The sequence below is a fragment of the Phyllostomus discolor genome, chromosome 4 (genome assembly GCF_004126475.2).
Source record: "Phyllostomus discolor isolate MPI-MPIP mPhyDis1 chromosome 4, mPhyDis1.pri.v3, whole genome shotgun sequence".
NCBI lineage: Eukaryota > Metazoa > Chordata > Mammalia > Chiroptera > Phyllostomidae > Phyllostomus > Phyllostomus discolor.
In genome coordinates, this window is record NC_040906.2 from 147,412,303 (window position 1) to 147,423,236 (window position 10,934).

Below are 10,934 nucleotides of genomic sequence, written 5' to 3' on the forward strand. Positions count from 1 at the left end.
ACCCTCCCTATTCACTGGATCTCACCCCTGGTGACTTTTGTTTTGTTTCCCCAGATGAAAAACTTCCTCAGAGGGAAACATTTTCCTAATGTGAAAGAGGTGAAATAAAAAAATGTCAGAAGCACTAAAAGGCATCAAAATTGACAAGTTCAAAAACTGTTTTGAGCAGTGGAAAAACTGTCTCAATTGGTGCAATACATTCAATGGAGAGTAATTTGAAGGTGACTGAAATTTAAACATGTAAGAATAAGTAAACTTTTTTAATAAGTAAATTACGAGGATTTGGGTCCTCCTTCTTTGTCCATATTATATTAATAGATAAACTCAAGGTCAGAATCAGAGATGGTCAGTTGTCCTAATCCATATTTTATAAAAAGAAATTCAGATCGATTACTGCTATTTCAGCTATTGCACATTGAAATAAACTGTACTCCAAAAGCAGTTAATTTTATATGTAAAATAAAAACTGTTGGTTTCAATTCTACACTGTAGTCACACATATGTAAGCATGTGTAAGTTTTACCAAAACCTCCAAAAATTATCTGTGCAATAGAATCCTCACAGAATTTGATGTTTGGAAGGGACTTTAAATATAGTCTAGCCTAGACTTCCACCCTTTCTCCTCCATGGGTGTCTCCAGCCTCCCTAAACCTCTCCAGGGTCTGCGAGCTCGCTGCCTTATTGTCTTCTCTGCTTACGATAAGCTCTACCCTAACACACATCTGCTTTCTGTAACTTCCACAATCTTTGTCTCTGCCAAGACAGAAGCCCCAGGCAAAATTAAATAACAATTTTGTGTTGAGTTTTATTATCCTCAAGTTTGGCATTAGCTTCCTTTCTCTACGGGCCCAGGACTACAGAGTGTGGCATGCCTGGCCTCTCAAGCACTGTGGTTTCCCACCAGAAGTTTCATCTCTCACCTTCTCCAACCTCCAGTCAAACACACACCTTTGATGTCCTACTTAAAATAACTCTGAAATAACTCTAATAAGCAATGTGAACACCTGTACATGGGCTTCCTGGGAAGAATGTCTTATCCTGGGGAGTTTTTGCTGATATGAAATTTATATATCTAGTCATGAAATAGTAAAAAGGATTTTAAGGCAGATGAAACCCTTTTTACCTCTTAAATCTTACTAGGGAAGCAGCTCTGTATTGTACAATTGTGTGGTGTTGGTTCTCTTCATCTTGTTTTGTCCTGTCTAGGTGGAAGACTAGAGAATTTTGCTCCCTTGCCTAATTCCAAATTCTCAGGCACTTACTTTTGAACATAGTTAAATATCTAGAGAGATATTTTAAAAAGTTATCTTTTTCTTATTAAATATTAATGTTATAAAAGAGAAAATGATTTTTCTTAGTTTTGAGAAGTGTACAATTGCTACATCTTAAACGCTGTGCTTACATGTCCTGAGTGCGTTCAGTGGAAAGAGTCAGGCTTTGGAGTCGGGCCGTCCAAGTTTCAAATCCTAGCGTGTGTCTTCTAGAAAGTCACTTCTGAGTCTCAGTGTCCTTAATTATAAAGTAGGTATAATGATACTAAATTCCAAGCTGCTTTTGGAGCTCAAATATTCTTGGCACACAGAGGACACTCAGTCAATATTTATTTCCTTTTCCCATGCAAGAGGAATTTTTGTGGAAAAACTTCTCATTAAAAATCACTAATTCCCTCCAAAAATAAAGAGGTCTGGCCAATCTATTAAGTTGCAGCAAGAATAGTAAGTGCATACTTTGCCAGGTCTTTGCAGATCTGGAAAAAGCTTTCCATCACAGGCCATCCCAAACTGGGTGGCGGCGCACTTGTGCTGTTAACAAGTATGAAGGTGGCCATGTACCCTCCCCTCCACCCCCTTGCACTTCACCACCTCATTGCTCTGGCTTAACTCACAAGCATGACTTAATTTTGACTTGGGAATATGATTGACTTCTAGAAACAAATGAGATTCATTCCAGCATCGCCCTTGGGACACCCTGCAGCCAGCTGAGTTCATTTCATGGCTCAAGCAAGTGACTCTGAATGTCCCTGAAGTTACTGTAGCAGCCCAAGGAATCATCCTTTACCAAGAGATCTGTATTCCAAAGGGGACTGCAGAATATCAGGCCAGCTCCAGTGCAGACATGTCCTTCTTCCCGACCTGACCTTAGGCTATCCATGTTATTTTTAACATACTCTCCCATCTTGACACAACAGGAATGACTTTTCAAAATTCTGCCTAAGATTCACTTGCTTCATGAAAAGAGCTGACCGTCTTTAAAATCACTCTTCCAGACTTCAGGTCTGTCTGTAGGGATTGGATTGGATTTGTGAATTAATGTTTTATTTATTTGTGACACTAATTTTATTAGTCTCATCCTCTTAAACACAGGAGATAGAATATTTCATGAGGTCAGAGGTAATTTCTTTGCTGCCTTTGTAAGTTTCCTTGATGTTCAATACAATATACATTTACAATGAGATTAATTCACTGCCTGATCCTCACAGAATTATTTGCAATTTATTATCTCCATTGAAAATACACTCCTGCTAGTGTCCTCTTTTCCAATTTATTTATCCATAACTTTACTTATTAATATATTTATTCATTTAATATATATTATTGAATGCCTATTAAGCTTTAAGCATTGGTATAGGCTTTTGGGAAACACAAGTAACTACTATATACTCTTTCCTCAAGAGGTCTCAGTCTTGCTGAGAGAGGTGAATAATTGTGATATAAAATGATAGTAATAAAAAAATCACTATGGCATTTTTACTCATTAAATGAGTAAAAAGTCAGGGAAAGGGTTAGAGAGAAGTTGGCAGTGAGAAAGAGTCCTCATTTATGCATATGAATTCTTCATATACAGTATCTGGGGTCGTATTCCAGTTAGAGAGAAGAATATGTTCAGTCACATGATGTGTTCGTCTGTGGGGAAGAGAAGGCAAGGAATCAGTGGGAAATGAGGTCAGTGAGGTGGGCAGAGGCAGAAGCATGAAGAATCCTGGAAGCCACACAGAGGAGTTGGGACTGGTTCCTTTATATAGAAGGGTGTGGTCACTGACTTTTGAGTCAGAGAGAGACAGGACTTGCTCAGTCACCTTTGATCACTTGCATCATCAGCTGAATTAGACTTTTCCTAATATGCAGTTAACACTTATGTGTTAGCTGGGCAAACCACATGTTTTTCTTTTCCAGAGGAAAACTGTCTAATAACTGGCCCTGAACAGCATTTCAGGGAATGATGAGCATCAGGATGGGAAACTGTATTACGTGTTCCCTGTTTAATTCCCTCCACTAGACCCGCAAGCCACAAGACAGTAGGGACACTGCCTATTTTGTTTGTCCCTATATCTCAGCACATAGGTCATTGCAGGCTCACAAAAAATAACCAACAAGTAAGCGTTGAGTAAATGCATTAATTTAGAAACAAACCTAAGTCAAGACCAGATCATTCTGAAGCAGAGTACCTCTTTTTTATTAGGCAGGAATTTGGGTCAGTTCACTAGAAATATCTTTGGATTTCACCTTGTTTCAAACTGGTAGCAAATTTATTTGAAAATACTATAACCAAAGCAAGTAGTTTATCTACTAATGGGAGCCAATAATATCATTGATCTGGCAAAAGAATCAATCAGCAAACCTGAAGATGAGTCAATAGAGACATATAAAGTGAAACAGAGAGACAAAAGAATGAGTAAAAAATGAACAAAACTTTAGAAAAATCTAACACCATGAAGTGCACCAAGATACATGGAAATACCAAAAAAAAAAAGGAGAGAAAACTGAACGGAAAATTTATTTAAAAAAATAACGTCTGGAAACTTCCCTAATTTGAGGGAAAACATTAAGCTATACAAGTAAGAAGATCAATGAACTCCAAATAGGATAAAATCAAAGAGAGCCGCACCCCCCAAAATCATAGTAAAAATGGTTAAAGTCAAAGATAGAGAGAACATCATAAAAGGAGGAAGATAAAAATTATGTGTTACGTTTGGAAGAACCCAATAACAAAACAGTTAACTTAATAAAACCAATGCAAACCAGAAGGAAAAGGGATGACATATTCAAAGCTCTGAAAGGGAAAGAATGTCAACTAAGAATCTCCTATTAGAAAGGAAAAGGTGAAATAAAAGATTTCCAAGATAAATAAAACAGAGTATTTATAGCTAGAGGACCACGCTTACAAGAAATACTAAATGTTGTTCTTAAAGTTGAAAGCAAGTGACAACAGATAGTATTTTGAATTCATATGAAAAAAATAAAAAGTACCAGTAAAAATAATTAGGTAGGTAATTGTGAAAGATGGAATACTTGTGTATTTCTTCTCCTTCTTGTTTTAACTTATTTAAAACATTATTACATAAAACAATATGCCTATAACTGTATTTCTGTCCCTCTAATACACAGACAAGTAAGGTATTTGACAATGACAACACACAGGAAGGAGATGGGAGCAGAGCTGCACTGGAGTTATGGAACATACCAGATGGTAATCAGGATCTACAGGAAGAAATAAGACGACCAGGAAGAGTAAACAAAAAGTTAATATAGCAACCATAGTGAATATATACTTTTTTTCTTTAAGATCCTTTAAAGACATAAGGTTATATAAAATAATAATTATACCACTGTATTGTTGGGTCTATAACATGTAAACATAATAGGTATAGCAATAATAGCACAAACTGGGGAAAGGGGTTATGTAGCCCTATGGTGGCAAAGTTCTGTATTTCATTGAAACTAAGGCAGTATAAAACTGAGACACATTTTGATAAGTTAACTTATATACTGTAACCTCTAGAGCAAGAACTGAAAAATAATTTAAGAAATAAAATAGAAAAATTACTAAAGGAAATAAAATGTTATTTTTAAAAAAATATTCACACACTACAAAAGGAAGCAATAAAAGACAATGGAGGAGAAATAAAATGTTAAGACAGAGAAAATCAAAGCAAGCAAGGCAGATGTAAATCCAGCTCTATGAATGATAACACTAGGGTTCCAGATCAAGATGGTGACATAAGAAGATCCTGAGATCACCCTATCTCACAGACACAGCAAATCTGTAACTATGATGCAGAATGATTTCCTCTGAAAAATACAACTAGCTTAGGAAATCCTACATACTCTGACAAATAAGAAAAAAACCCAGATTTAAACACGTAGGAGAAGCTAAGACACAATCTTGCCATAAACCCCATTCCTAGTGTGGGAGCCCATGATCAGGAGGGAACTCACAACCCAGAACTTCTCCCTGAGGAATAAAGGGTTTGAACCCTATGTCTGGCACCACAACTTTTAAGACCTGAACCTGAGAGACTGACTCCAAAACATCTAGCTTTGAAAGTCTGCAGAGCTTCCTTCTACAAGATCCATAAGGCTATAGGAAACAGAAACAGTTCTTAAAGGGCTTGCGTGCATGGACTCATCCATTCCAGTGCTTAACACAGAAACAGCTGACTGAAAAAGCACCCAGGCTTTCTGTGAAAGAGGTTTATTTGCTTATCTTAAAACACTGGCCTGAGAGGCAGGCATCTAATTTGACACACATCTAGAGACCTGCTGAAGTGCTCTCCAAAGACAGAGTCTGGTAGGTATTATCTTTGCACTCTCTCTCCACCCAGATTGCTGGTATCTCCCAGAAAAGAGCTTGTACATTAGTCTGGTGTCCGATTTTTGTGATTGCCATCGAGGGGACATGTCTTGATAAATTAGCTCTGGTGGCCAATGGACCTTGTGCTTGTAAGTCTGACAGGATTATAAAAAACAAGAGAGAAAAGTAGTTCTTAACTGGCTACCAACCCCAGGGAATGACAGAGAAGCAACAGACTGGCATATCCATTCTTTCTGCAAAAGAGGTCTAGTAACTTATTTTCATAGCTGTGGCCTGTGAGAAAGGTTTCTACTTAAATACACATCTAAAGGTATAATGTAAACTTTTCCTAAGACCTTGGAGGGTAAGCATCCAAAGTTAGCTGAAAAAGGGAAAACAATATTGAAGCAGAAATAAATGAAATAAAGACTAAAAAGACATAGAAAAGAGCAATACAACTAATAACTTGTTTTTTTTAAGATAAACAAAATTGATAAACCTTTAGTTAGAGTCACCAAGAAGAAGAGAAAGAACTCAAGTGAAATCAGGAATGAAAGAGGAAATGATACAACTGATACCACAGAAATATAAAGGATCATAAGAGACTCCAGTGCATAATTTTATGTCCACAAATTGGACAACCTAGAAGAAATAGATAAGCTCCTAGAAACATACAACTTACCAAGACTGATTCATGAAAATATAAAGAGAAGAGTAAATCAGTGATCAAAAACCTCCCATCAGACAAAAACCCAGGACCAGATGACTTAACTGGTGAAATGTAACAAGCATTTAAAGAATTAATAACCAACTCTCAAATATGGAAGAGGAAGAAACACTTCCAAACTCATTTTACAAGGCCAGACTTACCCTAGTATCAAAACCAGACGAGGACACCACAGGAAAAGAAAATTGTAAGATAACATTCCTTATGAACATAGATGCAAAAATCCTCAACAAATATTGGCAAACCAAATTCAACAGTGCATTAAAAGTGGGATTTACTGCAAGGATATGAGGTAGGTTCATCATCCACAAATCCATCAATATGATACACCATATTAACAAAATGAAAAATAAAAATCATATGATTTTCTTAACAGAAGCAGAAAAAACATTTGACAAAATTCAACATCCACTTATGATAAGAACTCTCAACAAAGCAACTACAGAGGTAATGTGCTTCCACATAATAAAGTCCATATATGACAAGCCCGCAGCTAACATTATACTCAACAGTGAAAAGCTGAAAGTTTTTCTCTAAAATTGAGAAGAAGAGGATTCCCAATATTGCCACTTTTATTCAACATAGTGCTGAAAGTCCTACCCAGACCAACTAGCTAAGAAAAAGAAATTAAAAGCATCCAAATTGGAAAAGAAGTAAAATTGTCTGTATTTGCAGGTAGCATGATATAACATATAGAAAACCCTAGCCCTGACCAGTGTGGTTCAGTTGGTTAGGTGTCATCTCACAAAATGAAAGGTTACTGGTTCAATTCCCAGTCAGGGCACGTGCTTGGCTTGTGTGTTTGGTCCTTGGTAGGACATGTACAAGGGGCAACCAATTGATATTGCTCTCTTACATTGTTGTTTCTCTCCCTGTCTTTATCCATCTCTTCCCCTCTCTCCAAAAACAAATAAATAAAATCTAAAACCCCCCTAAATATTCTATCTAAAAACTGTTAGAGTTAGTAAGTAAACTCAGTAAAGTTTCAAAATACAAAATCAACATACAAAAATCAGTTGCATTTCTATACACTAATAACAAACCATCAGAAAGAAAAATTAAGAAAACAATTTCAGACTTGACAGGTGTAGCTCAGTGGATTGAGTCCTGGATGTGAACCAAAGAGTCACCAGTTTGATTCCCAGTCAGGGCATAAGCCTGGGTTGTGAGTCAGGTCCCCAGCATGGAGAACATGAGAGGCAACCACACGTTGATATTTCTCTCCTCCCCTCTCTCTAAAAATAATAAATAAAATTTAAAAAAGAAAATAATTTCATTTATAATATATTTTTATTTAAAAATAAATAAAATATCTGGGAATAAATTTAACTAAGAAGATGAAAGATAAATATAATGAAAACTGTAAGATATTGATGAAAAAAATTGAAGATACAAATAAATGGAAACACATTCTATGCTCACAGATTGAGGAAAATAATATTGTTAAAATGTCCATACTATTCAAAGCAAACTACAGATTCAAGGCAATCTCTATCAAAAACTAATGACATTTTTCACAGAAATAGAGAAACATTCTAAAGTTTGTATAAAATCACAAAAGGCCCTAGATAGTCAAAGCAACCTCAAGGGGAAAAAAAACAAAGCTTGAGTATCAGTTTTTATTTCAAACTATATTATAAAGCTATAATAATCAAGACAGTATGGTCTTGGTAACCAGATACATAGAACAATGAATAGAACTGAGAGCCCAGAAATAAATATATGCACATATGGTCAATTAATTTATGATAAAGATGTGACAATAGGGAGAGGATAGTCTCTTCAATAAATGGTGTTGGGAAGACTGGACAGTCACATGCAAAAGAATGAAACTGGACTCATACCTTATACCATAAACAAAAAGCAACTCAAGATGGATTAAAAACTTTAAGACCTGTAACTATGAGACTCCTAGAAGAAAACATAGGTGATAAGCTCCTTGACATTGGTCTTGGTAATGATTTTTGGATTTGACACCAAAAGCACAAACAAGAACAGCAAAAATCAACAAGTGGGATTAAATCAAACTAAAAAACTTCTGCACAGCACAGAAAACTTGAAACAAAAAGAAAAGGCAACTAATGGAATGGGAGGAAATATTTGCAAATCACATGCACAATAAGGGGTTAAGATAAAAAACTATATGAGGAACTCATACAATTTGATAGCCAAAACCCAAATAACCTCACTAAAAAATGAACAAAGAATCTGAATAAGCATTTTTTCAAAGAAGACATAAATGGCCAACAGGTACATGAAAAGGTGCCTACCATCACTAATCATCAGGGAAACATAAATCCAAACCACAATATTACTTCATAATTTTAGGATGGCTATTTTCAAAAGACAATAGATAAAACATGCTGATTAGGATGTGGAGAAAAGGAAATCCTATACACTGTTAATGGAAATGTAAACTCTATACTATGGAAAGCAGTATGGAGGTTCTTCAAGGATTTAAAAATAGACCTATCATATGATCCAGCAATCCCACTTCTGGGTCTATAGTCAAAGAAGATGAAATCACTATCTTGAAGAGATATCTGTGGTCCCATAGTCATTGCAGCATTATTCACTATTGCCAATATATGAAAACAACCTACATGTCCATCAGCAAATGAATGGATTTAAAAATGTGAGATATATACATGGTGAAGCAAAAGTAAGTTTATAGCTGTTCAAATGGAAAATAATATAATAATAAATAATATAAGAATAAACTTTACATACTCACAACTGTAAACCTACTTTTGCCCTACCCTGTACACACACACACACACACACACACATGGGAGTTATCTTTTATTCAGGCTTAAAAAAGAAGTAAATCCTTTCCATTTTAATGCCAATTGGTATCCTTTCAGTTCAGATTCAATGGGTGAATCTGAAGTACATTATATTAAATAAAATAAGCCAAAGAAAGACAAATAATCCATGGTATAACATTTATGTGGAATGTAAAAAAAAAGTAAAAACTCATGACAACTGAGAGTAGAAAAGTGGTTGCCAGGGGATGGGCAGTGGAAGGTTAGCTAGAGGCTGATAGAAGGATTCAAATTTAGTTTTAAGATGAAAAATTTCTAAAAATCCAAAATATAACAGAGTAACTGTAGTTGATAACACTGTATTATATAATTCATATTTGCTGAAATAGTAGAACTTAAATGTTCTCACCAAAAAAATAAAACAGGTAAATATGTGAGGTATTAAACATGTTAAATCCCTGGGAACAATCCTTTCACATCATATGTGCATATTAGATCACCATGTAGTACACTTTAAATACCTTACAAGTTTGTCAAGTATAGCTAAATAAAGCTGAGAAGAAAAATACCCAGCTATGTGCTATTTATGCTTTAGAGTCAAATATATAAATAGGTTAAAAGTTAAAAAATAAAAGAAAATACATGTAAACAATAATGATAAAAGAGTTGAAGTAACTATGATAATATCTGAAAAGAGAAATTTTCTTTAAAACAAACAGTAAAAAATGTTACTATACATATAGGGGGAAATTTCATAATAGCAAAAGGGTCAGTCCATCAAGAAGATATGAGAATGGTAAACTATATGCAGTAACAAGAAGCCCCAAAACATATGAGGCAAAAACTAACAAAGTTTAAGAAAGAAATAGACAACTCTTGAGTAATAATTGGAAGTTTCAATACCTCACTTTCAATGACGAAAGACAAATAGGCTAAATATCAACAAGGAAATACAAGGGTTGAACATTATAAACCACTGAGACCTAACAGACATTTATAGAACACCCCATCCAATAGCAGCAGAATTCATATATTTCTCAAGTATGTGTAAAACATTCTCCAGGGTAGTACATATGTTAGACCCTTAAAAAGACTCAGTAAATTTGAGTATTGAATTATATTACATATGTTCTCCACTTAAATGAAATAAAATTAGAAATCAGTAACAGAAATAAATTCATGAAAATGTGTAAATTAAACAACACACTCCCTAACAACCATGGGTCAAAGAAGAAATCATAAGATAAATTTGAAAATATTTGAAGGTAACTTTAAACAAAGACACAATATACCAAAGCTTATGAGATGCAGTGAAAGCAATGCTCAGAGGGAAAATTATAGGTAAATGTCTATATTAAAAAAGAAGGTCTCGAATAAGTAACTTAACCTTCCACATTATAAAACCAGAAAAGAATGATGAAATAAACCCAAAGCAAGCATAAGAAAGAAAATAACAAAGTTAATGCCAGAAGTAAATGAAATATTGAATAGAAAAAAAGTACAGAAAATCAAGCCTATCAAAGTTTAATGTTTTTAAAAGATCAGCAAAACTAAAATATCTTTAGCTAGACTGACCAAAAGAAACAGAGAGAAAACTCAGTTACCAAATTTGGGAATTAAAGAGATGACATCACTAACAACCTTACAGAAGTAAAAGGGATTACCATAAGAATGCTATGAAAAAATGTATGCCAACAAATTAGATAGCCTAGATGAAATGGAAAATTTCTTAGAAAAGCACAAATTGCTGATTCAAGATGAAAGAGAAATCTGAACAGACCTATTCAAGTAGATAGATGGAATAAGTAATAATTTAAATAATAAATAATTTCAACTTACTAATAAATGAAAACCCAGGTACAGATGGTTTC